Below are 18,169 nucleotides of genomic sequence, written 5' to 3' on the forward strand. Positions count from 1 at the left end.
GGTGCCAAAACTGAACATGCCTGGTTCAGTATGAGCCCAGTTCAGACTTGAACCAAACCAGGCCAGCCGCATTTTTACACACCCCTATACCATACTCGATGGTATTGAAAGCCAACACACTCCCTATGTCCCAATTAGAGATCATCCATCAAGCTGACCAAGGCAGTCTTAACCACATATCCTGCCCAAAAGCCAGTTTGAAATGGGTCTAGGTAATCTGTTTTCCCCAAGACTGCCTGGAGCTGAGAGACCACCACCCTCTCAGTCACCTTGCCCAACCATGGAAGATTGGAGACAGGTCTATAACTGGCTAACTATGAGGGATCCAGTGCAAGTAATATGGCTCCAAACACACAATTAAAGTACCTTAAATGGAAGGCTTAAGATCTCCACTCCACCCCAAGTATCCTAACAGTTTCCCATAAAAATGATTCCCCTTCCTGACACACATGGATACAGTGAAAGCATTTTGAAAAAGACTAATGAAATCCTGCTGTATATGTCTATATGAAGGCATACTGCCTAATCCAGCTCCTATCTTTCTGTGGTCATAGATATTCTACTAGTCTTTGATATCGTATCGGAACGTAAGTCAAACAAGGCAGCTGGGCTGGAGGCACAAGTTCTGAATGGGAACTGTTGAACCAGCAGAAGGCTGATGCCCACTGAGGGCTTATGTAGCCAGTGAAAGCCCCATGCTTCCTGGATCAGGCATCTGAGCTGGTCTCACTCTCCTCCCAAGTAGACCCACTGGGAGCCAGGCCGCATGCAACCAGGCAAGCACTCTGCCTTCAGAGCTGGAGTTCTACCCTGGTGCAGCATTGGCTCTGTACTCAGGGATGGTGGAGGGGCAGAAGCCCCACTGGGGGGGCACCAGCTTCATAGTGCCCCAGGGCTATTCTGAGAGTGACTCTGGCTACTCCAGCCCTGAAGGATCTGTGGGTAATTACTGGGCTCAGAGATCCAAGCTGGGGTCAGCTCCTCCTTCTCCTCTAATGAAATGCCCCCTCGGTTGGGGTCCAATCATGAACTCTGACACATAGTAGACACATACTTTGGAGGAAACATTCCTGTTCCCAACTAAAGACTTGTGTTCCAGATTTGGGACAACTATGGATGCTATCCCTGTATATTATGTAATTATTATTTAAATTGAATAAAACCTTAAATAAAATTTTTAAAGGACATTTTCACTTCCCCAGAATGCTACCTCATTAATCATGAAATCATGAGCCGCATTATAAAATTAACAGGTGTGTTTATTAATATACAGTCATCAAAATATGCTTCATGCAAAATCAATATGTTTAAAACTCTTCAAAGGTCTGATTTCAAGTAAAATGAGTCATGACTACATCCCACTGAAAGCAACTGAACTTAGTTGCAACTAACCTATTCATTTCAATGGAATTTATAAAATAAAATTATGGCTAATCTTCTTAGCTTACGTTTTGTTTGCTACTCAAACGATTTTATTGAACTCATTTCTGTTCCTTTGATTTTTTTTTATTTTTATTTTTACAAAAGTTATCTGCTGTTTGTATCTTTTCATACTGTTTTGCCGTAGGGCTTAAATCATTGATATATTGCTCATCCACTTGTAATAAAATAGAGGGGAAATCAACTATGTGGAAGATACTTTGCCAGACATTCAGAAGGAGGAAGTCTTTAACAAGAAGGTGTTGGGGGTGTTTTAAAAGAGTTTTGAGGAGTAAGGGTAAAGGAAGGGAGATACCTTGGTGAGGACATATGCTTATGGGAAATAACTTCAGACATCTGGCATGAGGGGTGTGTGTGTGTATGTGCGCAGGGGCGTAGCTAGGGGAGAGGGGGCCTGTGTTCATCCCTCTCTCTGGTGGCCCCCCAGAGTGAGGGAGACAATGAAGAAAATAGGGAGGGAGGGATCTGGAGGGCCCTCAGGAGCTGGGGACCCGTGTTCTTTGAACGCTTTCGCTCAGTTATAGCTATGCGTGTGTGTGTGTGTGTGTGTGTGTGTGTGTGTGTGTGTGTGTGTGTGAGAGAGAGAGAGAGAGAGAGAGAGAGAGAGAGAGAGAGAGAGAGGATGGATGGATGGATGGATGATCACACATTGGCTTTGCCTGTGTATTTCTCCTTATGGCATCTCCAGCTAACTCTTCCCTTGGATGTTCCAACCAAGAGCTGTTGCTTCTAATGGAAGCAATAATATGTATTCCAGATGTATATGCAAGCTGGCTGGAAATCTGCCTTCTCTGCTTCTTCATTCATAAAATTATAGTTCTCAAAAGAAACATGCATTTTTATGTGTGTGTTTAAGATGACAGAGTATCATCACATGCTCGTTTGTACTCAAGAGTGTCCTAATCTGGCTTGGCAATGGTGCATTTTATTTCTCACAATGTTAAACTGTTTTATGCATTGAAGGAGCAGTTCCCACATCACACAGGGAAATGACATGCACTTTGTAATGGGATGGGATGGGGAGCCTCACCTCCTCCACTGAAGGGGGCATGGTAGAAGCAGAGGTGCTTCTGACCATGCTGACCCCTCTTGAGCAGGTCCTTTAGGCACGCTCAGGTTCCTCCAGGATGCTCTTCCAGCGAGAACTCTGTGGTACTTGGCCTGGCATGCAATCCCCCAGCACTCACACCATCAAGAACTTGTGGGAACCATGGGATCTTTTGCAGAGACAGTTTAACAAGATGTGGAAGATTCAGTGCCAGAGAGAATGTTTCCCTGTTACATTACACATGTGGTTGCAAATAAGTGAGGCTCAGCATCCCCAGCATTATTTCCATGTGGTTTGGCTTTGGCCACACTGCTATCATTCTTTGAGAACTCTCTACCACAGATGAGGGTCTAGTAAATCAAGTGAACTTGGGGACAATTTCATGGTATTTCCAAGATGCTGTGGTCCACACCACATATACCCTAATGCAGGAAATGTAGGAGCACACATCTTGGTGGAGGGTGGTGAGACAAGCATCTCAGCACTGGGCTGGTTGGGACTACATGTAACTCTAGCTGGAGGGTGTTAGTTGCCAGCTCAGGGTTCCCAAGCTCAGTGATTTGAGCTGGAACTGCGACAAGCAGAAGGCATCACTTGACTGACCGGCAAAGGCAGAAGGCCAGGCTCCTAGTATTTTTACCACATCTGACCAATCCAAAGGCGTAATAATGTCTGCCAATTGCAGAAGCTGATGATGCACATTGCTGTTCTCTCCTGCATTTGAATGGGGCTCGGAGGCCTGGGAGCCCATAGTCTGTCGTGATTCACTAGGCTAAAGCCAGAACTTGAACTTCCTAGTTCAAACCTCAGAGTTCCTTTCCTCACAGGCATCCAGGAATCCTTGCCTCCACACTACAGAGGTATGAAGAATGAGACTAGGGGAAATCTCCAGCACTAGAAATACATGCCTGCATTGCAAGCAGATAGCGGCTTTCTGTTTTCTGTGAGGCAGTATTTTTTGTGGCAAGCTGCAGTGTGGTGCAGTTTTCAAAGTGGTGAACTTCTGAGCACAGTTAACACTGCACCTACCTGGATGTTTTCAGAACAGAAAACATAAAGTGAATGCCTCATATCTGTGGTGTGGATGTAAGATCTTTTTTAAAAATAAAAATAAAAACTATATAAAGCTTTGCTCCTCATAGCAATAAACATGAAGACAATTTACTTTGAGAAACGTTGCAAATTAGCTACAATAAATTGAGATGCCCCAAAATAAAGCCAATGAGACACACCTCTTTTGCAGACCCCTTAAAATGTGACATTTAAAGAGAAGTTCTATAGTTCACTGGTAGAACATACGCTTTGCAGTTTCAGTGCCTGGCATCTATACGTACGGCTGGGAAAAATCCTATCTGAAACGTGAAGAACTGCTGCCTGTCTTCATTTCTACACTTCAAGTATCTTTTTATACCCTCCTCATGTTTGTGCACGACTGCTTCTCTCCTGACTGGAAAAAGGAAAGCCCAAAGCAGAGACTCATACAGAGATGCAACCAGTAATTGGGCTTGCAGAAGCCTTTTGTCAATTAATTAATTTCTTATGACACACAGCTGTGCTTTCCAGCTCCATTGAAGGAAACTATTATTTGACCAATCCAAAAGAAACCCAGTCTGGACTCAGAGGATGTAATAAACAACTGTAGGCCTGTGGCCAGTATCCCCTCCCTGGGCATGTCCTTGAGCGTGTCCCACCAGCTCCAGACACTCTTGGAGGAAACAGATTGTCTAGATCCTTTTCAATCAGGCTTCAGGCCCAGCTTTGGAACAGAAACTGCTTTGGTTGCCCTGTCGGATGACCTATGCAGAGAGAGAGAGAGAGAGAGAGAGAAGGGGAGTACAATCTTGTTAATTCTCCTGGATCTCTCAGTGGCTTTCAGTACCATTGACCATGGTATCCTTTTGGATAGGCTGGCTGAGTTGGATGTGGGAGGCACTGCTTGGAGGTGGTTCTGCTCCTGCCTCGAGCCCATTTCGAAAAGGTGGTGCTGGGGGACTACTGCTCAGCCCCTTGACAGTTATGCTTTCGGGTTCCACAGGGTTCCATTCTTTCCCCTATGCTGCTTAACATTTACATGAAACCGCTAAGAGAGGTCATCCAGATATTTGGCCTAAGGTGTCATCAGTATGCAGACGACACTCAGTTGTATCTCTCTTTTACATCAGTTCCAGGTGAGGCGGTGACTTCTGAATCAGTGTCTGGATGCAATAATGGACTGGATGAGGGTTATTAAGTTAAGACTCAATCCAGACATGACAGAAGTACTGTTGGTTGGTGGTTTCTCTGCCTGAGTGGATGATGTTCAGCCTGTTCTAAATGAGGTTGCACTCCCGCTGAAGGACCAGGTTTGCAGTCTGAGGGTGCTCATCGATCCAGCACTGTCACTAGAGCCTCAAGTGGCCTCTGTGGCTCGGAGCACCTTTTATCAGCTTCAGCTGATATGCTAATTATGACCATACCTGGATAGACATAGCTTGACCATAGTTACTCATGCTCTGGTAACCTCTCACTTAGACTACTGCAATGCATTGTATGTGGGGCTGCCTTTGGAAATGGTCTGGAAACTGCAGCTGATACAAAATAAGGTTGCAAGATTACTAACTGGGACTGGATTACTAACTGGGACTGAGCATATTACGCCAGTGCTTTGTCAGTTGCACTGACTCCCAGTCTGTTTCCAGGCCCAAGTCAAAGTGCTGGTTTTAACTTTTAAAGCCCTAAATAGCTTGGGACCAGGTTACCTTAGAGAGCATCTTGACCCATATGTCCCAACCCTGATCTCTAGATCTTCTTTGGAGGCCCTCCTCCAAGTGCCCCTGCCAAGGAGGTGAGGCAGGTGGCTATGAGGGAGAGGGCCATTTCGGTGGTTGCACCCCGTTTATGGAATAGCCTCCCCAGTGAGGTTCGCCTGGCTTCCTCACTTTGCTGTTTTAGACACCAGACAAAGACCTTTTGGTTCACTCAAAACTTGATTTTTAAATTTGATTTTTAAACTGATTTTTCAAATTGCTTTGTATTGTATTTTGTATTTTCTCCCCCCCCCCTTTTGGTCTGTTATGATTTAATGTTTTTATTTGTATGTTTTAATGCTGTGTTGTGAGCTGCCCAGAGAACAATTTGTTATGGGGTGGCTAACAAATAAAGTTGTTCATCATCATCTGAGTTGTGTGTGTGTGTGTGTGTGTGTGTGTGTGTGTGTGTGTGTGTGTACATGTGCGACAATCTGCCTCCTCCCATCCCCATCGCATCCCACATTCTGGACTAACTGTGGTTCTTGGATACTGCCACTCTATTTCACTAGCGCCATGCCCTGGTCTACCTGAAGCCATGTTCTAAATCGGCCACCACCTCCACAGCCTGGGCTGGCCGCTGTCTCCTCCCTCACTCATCAGCTGTGAGCTCAAGGGCAATGAGAGTCAGGCCATCTTAAAAAATGTCACAGCCCTTCTTTCCTCTAATAAGTCTCCCCCTCCCCATAATATAATTCCTTATTCCAAATGCATGCAATATGGACACATTTAAAAAAAGAAGTTTAAATTCTATAAAGAGGAGGAAAGCTCCTCTCTTACTTCCCTGCAACTGATCAGAGATAAAACCAAAACCTAAGTGGGTTTATTTTGTTGGTTTTTTTCTGCTTGGCTTGCAACTTTATCTGGAAGATAATCTATAAAACAGGGCAGGGGTGGGGGTGCAACTCTGGTCAACAAATGCTTCAGATAGGAAGCTTTCCTTTGGCCAGCAACTGAAGCCGTGGGAGGAGCTTGGGGGGGGGGCTTAAGTGGCCGCATAGCTGAATCAAGGGCTGGGAAGATTGTCTGGGATTGTATTAGAGCCAAGAAAACTCAGGTCAGTTAGACGGGGAGCAAGTATGCAAGCCTGTAGTGCAGTTTGAAGGACTCAGGAAAAGGAGGGCCAAGAGAGAGGATGGGACAGAACTGAGCAACGGACAAACAAAACAGGCAGGCACCAGTCAAAACACAGGTGGAGGAGCTTAACTAAAAGCTTGTAAGTTAGGACTGAGGAGTGAACCTGGTTCTTGGAAACCCAGAGTGTGTGTGTGTGTGTGTGTGTGTGTGAGAGAGAGAGAGAGAGAGAGAGATTTTCATACTCCTTTCTCCTTCCTGCACTGCTGCCCACTGATTTGGTAGCCTGGTGCCTACATTCTCAGGATGTGACACACAGGGCTCTTTAGCAATCATTCATTAAAGAGCTGTGTTGTGGGTTTGGTGGAATTCTGAGGAACAGAAGCAGGTTCCAGTAAAAGGCACATCCTCAGGTTAACACATGCATCTTGTTTAGCAGAAGCAACAAGCAATGATCATACACCATGTAAGATTTACTTCTGAAACCAATATCATTGTATACATACATGTCACTGCGTTTCCACTATAGGGCCATTGATTGCTGTGAAGCATTTCCTCTGTCCTGGAACATAGTATTTAAGGCATTAGGGTAAATATTTCATTCATTCATTCATTCATTCATTCATTTAATTATTTATAATATTTCTATACTGCCCAAAACTTGTGTCTCTGGGTGGTTTACAATTAAAATCATTTAAAACATTAAAAACATTTAAAACCCAGTATTAAAAATTTGAAAACTCTAAACCTAATTAAAAGCCTGGGTGAATAAATGTGTCTTCAGTGCCTTTTAAAAAGTTGCCAGAGAAGAGAAGGCTCTTATTTCAACAGGGAGCGCATTCCAAAGTCCAGGGGCAGCAACAGAGAAGGCCTGTTCCCAAGTAGCCACCAGACGAGTTGGTGGCAACCGCAGATGAACCTCTCCAGATGATCTTATCAGGTGGTGGGGCTCATGGTGAAGAAGACGTTCTCTTAAATACCCAGGGCCTAAGCTGTTTAGGGCTTTCTAGGTAATAACCAGCATTTTGTATTTTGCCCAGAAACATATCGGCCACCAGTGTAGTTCCTTCAACACAGGAGTAATATGTCTCTCCTAGATGACCAAGAGACTAACCTGGCCACCGCATTCTGAACCAACTGCAGTTTCTGGACTGTGTACAAAGGCAGCCCCATGTAGAGTGCATTGCAGTAATCCATCCTAGAGGTTACCAGCATGTACCACTGTTTTAAGGTCATTCATCTCAAGAAACAGACACAGCTGTCGTATCAGCCAAAACCGATAAAAAGCACCTCTGGCCACTGCCTCAACCTGGGACACTAGGGAGAGGTTCAGATCCAGAAGCACCCCCAGACTGTGTACCTGTTCCTTCTGGGGGAGCGTGACCCTATCCAGAAATGGCAGATCAAAATCATCTCCCAAATTCTGACCCCACACAATAAGTACTTCCATCTTATCTGGGTTCAGTCTCAGTTTGTTATCCCTCTTCCAGCCCACTACTGCCTCCAGGCAGGCGTTTAGGGAGCTTATGCCTTCTCCCGATGATGTTGATATGGAGAAATAGATTTGGGTGTCGTCAGAATATTTATAATACCCTGCACCAAATCTCCTGATGATCTCTCCCAGCGGATTCATGTAGATATTAAACAACATTTGAGATAATATGGATCCCTGAGGGACACCATACGGAAGTTAAGATTCTGAAGAACAACAGTCTCCATGTGGAATCTGCCTGTGCGGTAAGGGCGGAATCCCTGCAAAGCAGTGCCTCCCACCCCCAATCCCCTCAGACGTTCCAGAAGGGTACTATGGTCAACGGTATTGAAAGCCGCCAAGAGATTCAAAAGGACCAACAGAGTCACACTCCCTAACTCTGCAGAGAGTGTGACTGCAAATATGTGTGACTGCAAAAATGTAGCTCACTCACAAATACCTCTTAGATACTCAGTTCAGATTGATACTCAGAAGTGTCCTATGTGGTGTTGTGCATGATAATTCTGGCCCATGACTTTACTGGCCACTGGGAGTGGGGAGGACACTAAGCCAGCGTGGTGTAGTGGTTAGAGTGCTGGACTAGGACCGGGGAGACCCGAGTTCAAATCCCCATTCAGCCGTGATACTTGCTGGGTGACTCTGGGCCAGTCACTTCTCTCTCAGCCTAACCTACCTCACAGGGTTGTTGTGAGGAGAAACCTAAGTATGTAGTACACTGCTCTGGGCTCCTTGGAGGAAGAGCGGGATGTAAAATGTAAAAAATAAAATAAGCAGAATATCCACTTTTCTCTTGTTCAGATCTAAGAGTAAAAGAGTAAAAACACAAGAGAATGAATCTCTGATCTCAAAGAACTTTCAGCTCTGGGTTTCATTGCCACCAGCCTACTTATTATAGATTTGTTTATTTTTAATCCAGGCAGATCAGGAAATCTGAGGATGTATTAAGGGTAATAGAAACACTGAGAGACACTCCAGTCTCCCTCTGTTTGAATTAGAAGACAGCCTTACATTTCCTTCTATCCACCCATCATCAGCTCAACTGTAACCTTGCAGTGCATGGATGCCAGTAGGTAAGATTTCTAGGAAGCTGGGTCAGAAAGAATCCTTGAATTCTCAGGAAAAACTTAATTATTCTTTGTCTAGGAGAAAAATCATTAGGAGTTGATCATGAATATGAGGCAGGAAGCCTTGAATGTAGGGCTGATCAGGGAGAAAACCAGTCATTTTGGTTTTCTAAAGAACCTCTTAATGTCAGGAAGGAAGCGTGACTGCTTCTTGCATTTAATAAGCTCACAGATGTAGCCCTTGGAATACATGAAGCAGATACAAGACCACGCCTTTAATAATTATTTGGGCGTCTTGATTGCAAGTAATATGGCTTTATTGATGTTATTCAGATATAATTAACATCATCCTCAGTCCCTCTTTCATCCCAGGACCAACTTATGTAACACAGGGCTGCAGTGCTGCACCTGTGTAGCAGCCTCCACCTCCCCTCCTCCATGAACGCCACTCAGTTAACACAGGAACAGAGGAAACGGCCTTCAACTGAGTCAGACCCTGGGTCATCTAACTCAGTACTGCTAACTGGCAATGGCTCTCCAAGGCTTCAGACAGGAGTCTTTCACAGCCCTACCTGGAGATGCCAGGGATTGAACCTGGGACCTTTGGCATGCAAGGCAGATGCTCTACTACTGAGCTAAGGTGAGAGCTAGGTGATGTTCTGTGAGCAGCTACATATTTTGCTGCTGGAGATCTTTCAGAATAGGCAAGAATGACCAAAACACTCTGACGGCCACCAGCTAAGATGACCCAGTTTCTCTCTTCTCCCTACACAGCTCATAGGACCTGCTACCACCAAGAGTTTCATTCTCGATTCCAGCAAATCCAGAGAAACTCCATGGCCCATTCCTGGAAAAGTTGTGCTATTAAGCATTATCGTACAGTATGATTATCTAGGACCAGCATGGCCTAAGGATGCAAACTTTTGATTGGCCCTGCTCCTATAACAGCAGACTAACTTGCAGAAATGGAGTCAGTGAAGTTTGTTCTAGCACATGGATGTCAGGCTGTTGTTAAAGGAGTAGGTTCAGAAAAAAGCTGGCAAAGCTCTCATAGCACCAAAACATCATATATTGGTTGGAGTAGCTGTGTAAGATTAACTCACAAGATAACTCGCAGTCTCTTGTCTTGGAACCACTGCAGCTCCTGTAAGCAAAAAAGTCTCCACTTTTGCAAACACTCAACTCAAAGCCATGCCCAATATTAGAGAGTGTGTATTTACTAATGAGATGCTTCCCCCCTCCTTAGGGTTTCAGTGCATATTCAAAAGCTGCTCCTCCCTAGAAAAATGTCTGTGACACCCAAAATATAGTTTAACATGGCATCTTGCAATCTACTGTTTACTTTGTTGATATCTCTCCCACATCCCCACCCATCTCTCAGAAATGGAAAGGTAATTTTTGACTGTACCTTGGGGAAACAAATGTTTCCAAATGATTTCTTTACATGGAAGTGGTGCACTCCATCTTTTCCATGAGCTTACTTATGAATGGCTTTGAACACTAAAAGCTAAATTCTGGCCAGTGGGAATAGAGTCTCAAAGACATTCTTTTTTTGCTCATGCTTTACTCCACATGCCAAACCACAGCAAACCACCAATTTGAGACCAGCATGGTAGATTATTAGGCCTGGATTAAGGAGGCCTGAATTCAGTATTCTGATCACCTATAAAACTTACTGGGTGTCCTTCTTGGGTAAAATGTTACTGACCTACCTCAGAAGGCTGTTGTGATGGCAAAATTGGATAGCCCTGTGTCTGCCGCTGTGAGTTCTTTGAAGGACAAAGGGTGGCATACAAATGTGAAAAGCAACGATTCTGATATTCACTTTAAACATTCAATTCAGAGCATCTAAGAACAGACACCACCTTTTTCTAGAAATCTTGCTCCCGTACCTTTTAACAGCAGGCTTTACATGCAGAAATCTTGCAAATAAAACTTTCCCTAGCATGGTGATGTGGTGGGACTGGGAATGGAACCACTTGCTTTCTGCAGGAAAGTAGGTGGTTCTTGTGCCTTTCTTAAAGGCACAAAAGCAGAACCAGAAACCACTGGCAACCCTGCAGTTAACTAAGATGGTATGCTTAAATGACATAGGACATTCTGGGGGAAGAATTATAACGAAGGGTCATAGCAGCAGATTAGGCAAAAATGCCCTGCCTGGCGTGTCTATCATGCTGCACTGCAAATCATACCTCTAGGGAGAACCAAGTTTTGTCTGCTAACTGCCACCTCCTTGTATTTACACAAGATGTATCCATGAAGGAAAAGAGTGTTTCATGAAGAGAACAGCCAGCTTCCTCAGCTATCACTGTTTTGAAATAATGTCTTAATCTGAGACTGAGCCCGGTGGCACCTAAAATGGGGGATTCTGTAACCCCATTTGGACATTACCTTGAATGTGCATACAGGTGTCTTTACAAATGCACATGCTTTTGTATTAATCACATGTGCTCATTTTAAAGGTTAACCTAGGTACGGGCCTAATCGGGTCAGGAAGTGTACTATTGTATGTGGGTTGAACATCATATGAGAATAACTGCATGTGCATACATGGTAGATGGATTGTATGTGTGTGGAACATGTGTGAACAGAGTTTGTATAGTTCAATTACAGAAGAAGCTAGAGACAGAATATAGAAGATCCACCTAGGTTTCCCATCAAGATGGCCAGATAGCACTGCACTGAGGCTGCTTCTGTCATCTATGTTAAAAAAACAAACAAACAAAAAACCATCTTGAACTTTAGAAGGAGCTTTTGACAAACAAAAAACTTCCCCCACATTGGGTGTCCCTTATCTTGAAATCTTAAAGAAAAAGCAAATGCGAATGCCTCCTTTGACACTTCAGGATTGCTACATTGAAGAGATTAGCAAGCTTGCTTGTTTAAAACCCTCTAGGCAAAAACTTAAATCTGAAATCCTTTAGCTTCCCTTTGAACACCTGCATAGTAGCCTGAGGTAACTGGCAGCGGCCCCAGTGGAGAACAGAACTAGAGAATAAAAAGGTTTATGGATCGCTATTGCTGTCAGACAATTGAGTAAGACGGTTGGTGCAGGTGACCTGTACAGGGTTGCCAACCAGTCAGTACCCTAATGGCCAAATCAGTAGAATTATGTGATGGCAGCAGATAGAAGTACTGGGGGGGAAAGCCCATACAATCCAGCTTTTATCAAACTGTATCTCTCTCCAGAACTTTGCCCTGGCCCTGGCTGTGCCCCTGATCATCAGTTTCCTCTGCCAGGCTCTGCCTTGGCTCTGTCCCTTGGCCTAGACATAAGTAGTCTGCTCCAGTCCACTTTCCACATTTCTGGAGTCATTTAATGTCCACAGAGTACATTCAGAAATAATGCATGTTTAGAAATAGGATGCTTTGATAGAATCTGGCATATGTTTGCCAATTCTGCTCTGATTCAGGAAGCCAGTGAACAAGATCCTGTCTGACAGCATCTCTCTATTCTCAAGAAGACAATTCACCACTTGTCACTTGATGTGTTAAGTGGAATTCTTGTTTATAACCTATTCCCTGATGCAGAACTCCAATTAGTTAGCCCTGGTGGTGATCTAGTGATAGATCCTGATCCGCCACTTGGTAGTTTTCCATGCTCTGGAGAAGTCATACATCACTACTTAACACAAGGAGGATCAGGACATCATGTCTCAAAATAATGTGTGCTTTGTGATCCATTGAGCCATGGGCAGAGACAGTATGAGGAGCGGGGAATGGAGCAGTCATCCCTCTTCCTCCCAGGTTTCAAACCACATGGAATTATTCCTCAGGAGCACCAGTGTCTCTGGCAAGGCCATTAATTGTACATGTTATATGGCAATTGTTGTAAACAATTCCCAGGATACAGGCTAGCACAGCGCTAGTCTAGCGCCCTTGCATGAATGTAAGACGTTGTGGTAGGCGTATTGCATGATGAAAGGAACCTCTATCCCGGATGAAACCTTGTGCTTGTGGAAGATGTTGTACAGTCTCTAATGAAACAGCAAGTTGCACTATGGCTTGCACAGTCCCATATGGAGCCCACAGGGAGTTCTGTACCTCTTCCAAACTGGTTTAGCATCAATAGAGAAAAGGAAATATAATGGAGGATGGAATTAGTACATAGAACACAGAGCCCAGAAAGGGGGTGCTGGTGAAATTATATATGATAAGGTGGTCTAGAGCAGTATTAAGTAGTTAACAGAAGAGTATATACACCTGTGAATAAGCAAATTCTTCACTTGGTTGCATCAGAAGCCTCCATTATACACATTCCCTTATACTGACATTGTCTGTCTCAATATTCCAAAGTTTTGCACTGATGGTGTAACTCCAAAGTAGTCTACCACTACATTAGCCCTCATCATGGCAGTCCTTTGATCCACTGCTCTATATCCCTTATACAGCATACTAAGGCTATTTACATGACCTGGGGGGTGGGGGCGAGGCTGTGCAAAACCTACCTCCCCCCCCCCACAACAATCCTGCAAGGTGGTGGGAAGCAGAGACTGCTCTCCAACACAATCCACACTGCTACATGCAGCTTGGATTTCCAGAGGCTGGGACGATGTGTCCTGGCCTCCATGTAATCCCACAATGCACTATGCAACGAGCACAGTACATGGGGGGATACACCATGAGATGGGTGCTTTGCAAGATGGGTGCTCTGCAAGCACACACATGATCCTGGCGCTGGGGTTAAGAGTGCGTTTGCACCCTTAACCTTTGCTAAAGGTTGGACTTCAAGGTGGGGTTAGGCAGGCGGGCAGCACTGGGATCTATGCAGATCCCAGAACTGCACATGAGCAGCCTTATCCAGGCTGGGCTGCCCTAGCTTGGATTAGGCTGCTCATGAGAACAACCTTACTCTCTGCTGGTTTCCTCACTAGTGATCCCTCTGGCATTCTGACTGAATCTGAAACAGCTAAGTTGTGCAGCATTGCATACACAGCCACCATTCATTCTGTTTTCTTTGGCTTAAAATATCTGGTCCCACCCATGCAAGTGTAGAGTGCTAAATTGCATTTTGACTGGTGCGGGGGGAGAAAACCCCTTTCAGTGAGTGAGGGTATTCTCCCATGTACTTGAGTATATGCTGCCTCAGATGGTGATTTCTGCCTGTGGAATAGAATCAGGAACGGAAGGAGCAGACAACCACAGTCACCTGTAAAATAGTTTAAAAACTCAAAGAGGCTTAGAAAATGTGGAAGCAGCCCTTCACATTTTCCAGACAACTCTAGCTGTTACTGTGATCTGCATTACAAGTTAATATGCTCTGCATTGCCATTAGCAAATGCCTCCTTACACATAACTGAAAGCTCTACTCATGCATTATTGCCAAGTTGCCACTTACCCAGAAGCCATTCGTGCCTGCAAGGACATTTTCCCAGTTCCTTGTAAATAGATATGCTAAAAATGTGTGCATCGTAAGTTCCACCTGGGAACCTAGCACAGATGTGTGTGATGTGTCTTTTGGGGTTGCACACAAACTGGATGTTCAGGCTATGAAACTTCTTGCTGTGTTGAAGGGTGGCAAGATAACAGACACACGAGCAGCCATGAGCAGCCCTTTTTCCATCGGGGAATCCAGCAATCAGGTGGATTTTGTCCCTTTTGTTTTGCTTCACCACCTCACCATTACCTCACCCACAGGGAAGTAGATAAGATCTTCCAGGTGTGCCAACATCCTGGAAAAGAACTTGTCAAAGATCCTGCTGACTGTGAGACATGCTTTCTCCTAATACATTCTGGGAGGAGCCTGCAGCTACTATATACAAACTGAGAAATACAATTTGGACAGCAGGCACCACCTCAGTTGCTGTTTCAGAAGCCTGACAATTTGTTTGGTGGCCTAGGGAGGCAATAGTGCCGGATGCTCCTACCTGTGGGCTTCCCAGCAGCATCTGGTGGGCCACTGTGTGAAACAGGATGCTGGACTAGATGGGCCTTGGGCCTGATCCAGCAGAGCTGTTCTTATGCATGCATAATCATTGCCTGGGAGTCTGTCAGTCCTTCTGCACTGTACAGTGGGCCTGTGCTGCTGCAATTGCTCATGTAGCAGCCATGACATTTCATGCCATTCCATTTGAAATGGCACCCAAGCCTCTGCTCTCCTTGGCTTTCTCTACCACAGCAATGCCTGTGGAGTGCTGTTAACTGTCCCAATGAACATCCCTGAAAACAAGTTTCCAACTGAGCAATCCTGGACAAGATGGCAAAGCTATGTGGTGGATGGGAATTCACTTAGGGGAGTGGTCCCTCTCCGTAGCCACAATGGAAAGAGATGCTGTTCAGTTCTTTATAAATCTGTTATGTTGGCTAGAGTCATCTAGAGCAGGGATTCTCAACATTGGGTCCCCAGGTGTTATTGGACATCAACTCCCATAATCCCTAACTAAAGGCCACTGGGGTGGGGGATTATGGGAGCTGAGGTCCATAACATCTGGCGACCCAACGTTGAGAACCCCTGATCTAGAGTACTTCACAGAGTTGTTTTCAGGGCGGCAATGATGCACTCTGGAATCTGTATATGTGACGCCCTTTCTGCAAAGTATCACAGTTTTGCTCTTGTGCTCCCAAACAGTTCAGGTAAACAGAACCTTAGTTCACCATTATCTTTGCTCTCAGTGTGAGGCTCTATTCATCAGCACTTAGATACTCGAAGGCAGTGGTTCCCAAGCTTGGAGCTGCAGGGATTGTTGGACAACAACTCCCATCATTCCCAGCCACAGCCGTTGAGACTGGGGATGATGGAGATGTAATCCAATACCATCTGGGGATCCAAGTTTGAGAGCCCCTGCTCTAAGGTCTTCAGTGGAATCAGAAAGTAGCATCAAGAGGGGTGTCCAGGTCAGTGCTCTCTACCATCTCTCGTTTAATCATATAGGCAGCAGCCCACCAGCCAAGAAGAGGGAATGGGGGATGCCGCTGGAGCTTGCAGACATGTCACTGTGAAGTGCTGCCCCCTGAACAGAAGATGTAGCAGAATGCTCAGGCCTGCTCTGTCAAAGCAACACAGCAGAACGCCCGTCCACTGGGGAAAGCAGCAAATGTGGTACTACTCAGAAATAATTATACTGGAAAATAAGTATGTTACCAGGGCTGTTTTAGCCATTAGCTAGGGCAGAGATGAAAAACTGACGTCCTAGTGAAAGTGCTGGTAGCAGCAATATTGCAAAGGTTAGCAGCCAGGTTGGAGCAAGGCTGGCCTGGAAATACTTCCTAATTGTCATTGCCTCAGCAGAAATTTGGGGAGAAATCCAACTGATTCTCTTTTTAAGCAATTGTTTTCCATTCTTCTCTCTGCTCCCCCGCTATAGCCAGCGCGCTCCTCCAGCTGAATAGCAGCAGCTTTTTGCTGATTCCAAACACGTCTTCACCCGTTCATTCCCAGCACAATGAAGAGAGAATGAGGTACACAATTCCTGTTAACAAGAATGGAGATTGCTCCCATCTCCTGCCTTCCTACACATCGTGGGATAAATGAGGGTAAAGTGTGCTACATAGAATGCTGGACACACAACGCGGCTTGCTTAATGGGAGTGGACTACTGTGCTGAGAAAATCTTACAGCAGGGGCTGTAATTCCAAGCAGGCAGTGACTCCTACTTGCCATGTACAAGGCCAGTGACATGGTCTCAATAGGCGAGAAATGAAAACAGTTCCGTTTGCTAGCTGCATGCTGCATAAAAGCAGGCGGAAAATATGTCTTGAATTTTGCACTGCTAGATACTGCACGTACATGCATGTATTAGTGTCCAGTGGCATCACATTTTAATCCCCACTCTGTTATTGCAGCAGGCAATGGATCTGCTCCCTTAACCACATGCTCCATCTTTTCAATCCCATTTCTGCCTGTTCTGTTTCCTCCAGTCTCTGTCCTTTGGCTCTTTCTTCTTTGCCTTCTCACACATTCAAATTTCCCCCACTCCTAGCAACCCCCTTGCTTTCTCCCCAGCAACAACCCCATCCCTTTTCCTGTGTCAGCTCTAAACTGTGTGATGTGGTCTACAGGGGCTGTCTTCACTTCTTATCTTTGTGCTATCTGGTTCTCACCTGTTTCCTTCTACCAGAACAATTCTTACCAAAGTGATATTTTCCATGCCAAAGTTAAGGACCTCTTCACCCTATTCCCCATTCTTCTTGAGTGGTTCATTACGTCTGATGCTGTCTATCATTTGGTTTTCTTCCAGATGTCAGCATTCTCCATAGTGCTTTTTAGTGTGATGAGTATATTGATTCAGCACACTCAACACTCACAAGCCAGATGAGGACAGTGGTGATCCTGCTAGACTAAAGATATGAGCAAGAGGAACATCTTGAGAACAGAGACTAGATGTGTGAGCACTCTAAGATAGTCCCTTCAGGGGATGGAGCCTCTCTGGGAAGAGCAGAAGGTTCCAAGTTCCCTCCTGGCTTCTCCAAGATAGGGCTGAGAGAGATTCCTGCCTGCAACCTTGGAGAAGCCGCTGCCAGTCTGTGTAGTCAATACTGAGCTAGATGGACCTATAGTCTTACTCCGTATTTGGCAGCTTCCTATGTTCCTAACATCAATAGCAACACCAAACTTCCTTGGTAAGAGGTTCCTCTGGTCTTGTTTCATGTCCTGCCAATTACTGGGGAAGCTGGTGCCTGGAAGAATCCCCTCTGCCTCCTTTAATGCTTCCTCTACTTTCTCCTAGTTCTCACAAGGGAGAACTGAGTCACACAGGACTCAGTTTCACTTGCTTACTTTTCTCTCTCACTGTACACATTTTCTCTCTCTCCTCTCATTAATTCTCATAGCTTCAGCTGCAACCTTTCCACAGGTGACATTCAAATCTATTTTCCTGCCCTCTTACATCTCCCTCTGTCAAATCCCATCTTCTTTATTTTTTCTTCCTGGATGATATCAATATCCCAGACTGAAATTGGAGAAGATGAATAACCATCTCTCCACCAAACCATCCACATTTCTATGTAGGGGCAGATACTGATGTCTCTTATCCTTCCAAACGTAGGCTGAGATGGGCAATTTGTACAACACCCAGGATTATTTCAGGAAAAAGTGGATCTTTGTTACAAGCAATTGTTTTAAAATAGGCATATCAACTGGTAGATGTCAACACACACACCCAGTGGGCAATCAGCATTTATTTTGCAGTACTCATATGCTGAGAGCCACCTAATGGCATAGCGGGGAAGTAACCTGCCTAGGGAGCAGGAGGCTGTTAGTTCCAATCCCCACTGGTGTATTTCCCAGAATATGTCATCTTAAATTCAGAGTTGTCTTTGATTCAGGT

The 18,169-nt window shown here is 45.0% G+C and overlaps 1 long non-coding RNA gene across 1 annotated transcript in view; it reads right to left on the bottom strand.

The window, feature by feature from the left end:
• Window positions 1–1,263: 1,263 nt before the first annotated feature.
• Window positions 1,264–18,169, bottom strand: part of LOC128346605 (uncharacterized) — a 37,043-nt gene continuing 20,137 nt past the window's right edge. Inside the window, exons 3-4 of the long non-coding RNA XR_008317081.1 lie at window positions 6,855–6,910; window positions 1,264–4,284 (exon numbers count right to left, since the gene is read on the bottom strand). This is a non-coding gene — a long non-coding RNA (uncharacterized LOC128346605). The remainder of the gene's footprint in view (window positions 4,285–6,854; window positions 6,911–18,169) is intronic.

Source organism: Hemicordylus capensis, chromosome 2, assembly GCF_027244095.1.
Source record: "Hemicordylus capensis ecotype Gifberg chromosome 2, rHemCap1.1.pri, whole genome shotgun sequence".
In the NCBI taxonomy this organism is placed as follows: Eukaryota; Metazoa; Chordata; class Lepidosauria; order Squamata; family Cordylidae; genus Hemicordylus; species Hemicordylus capensis.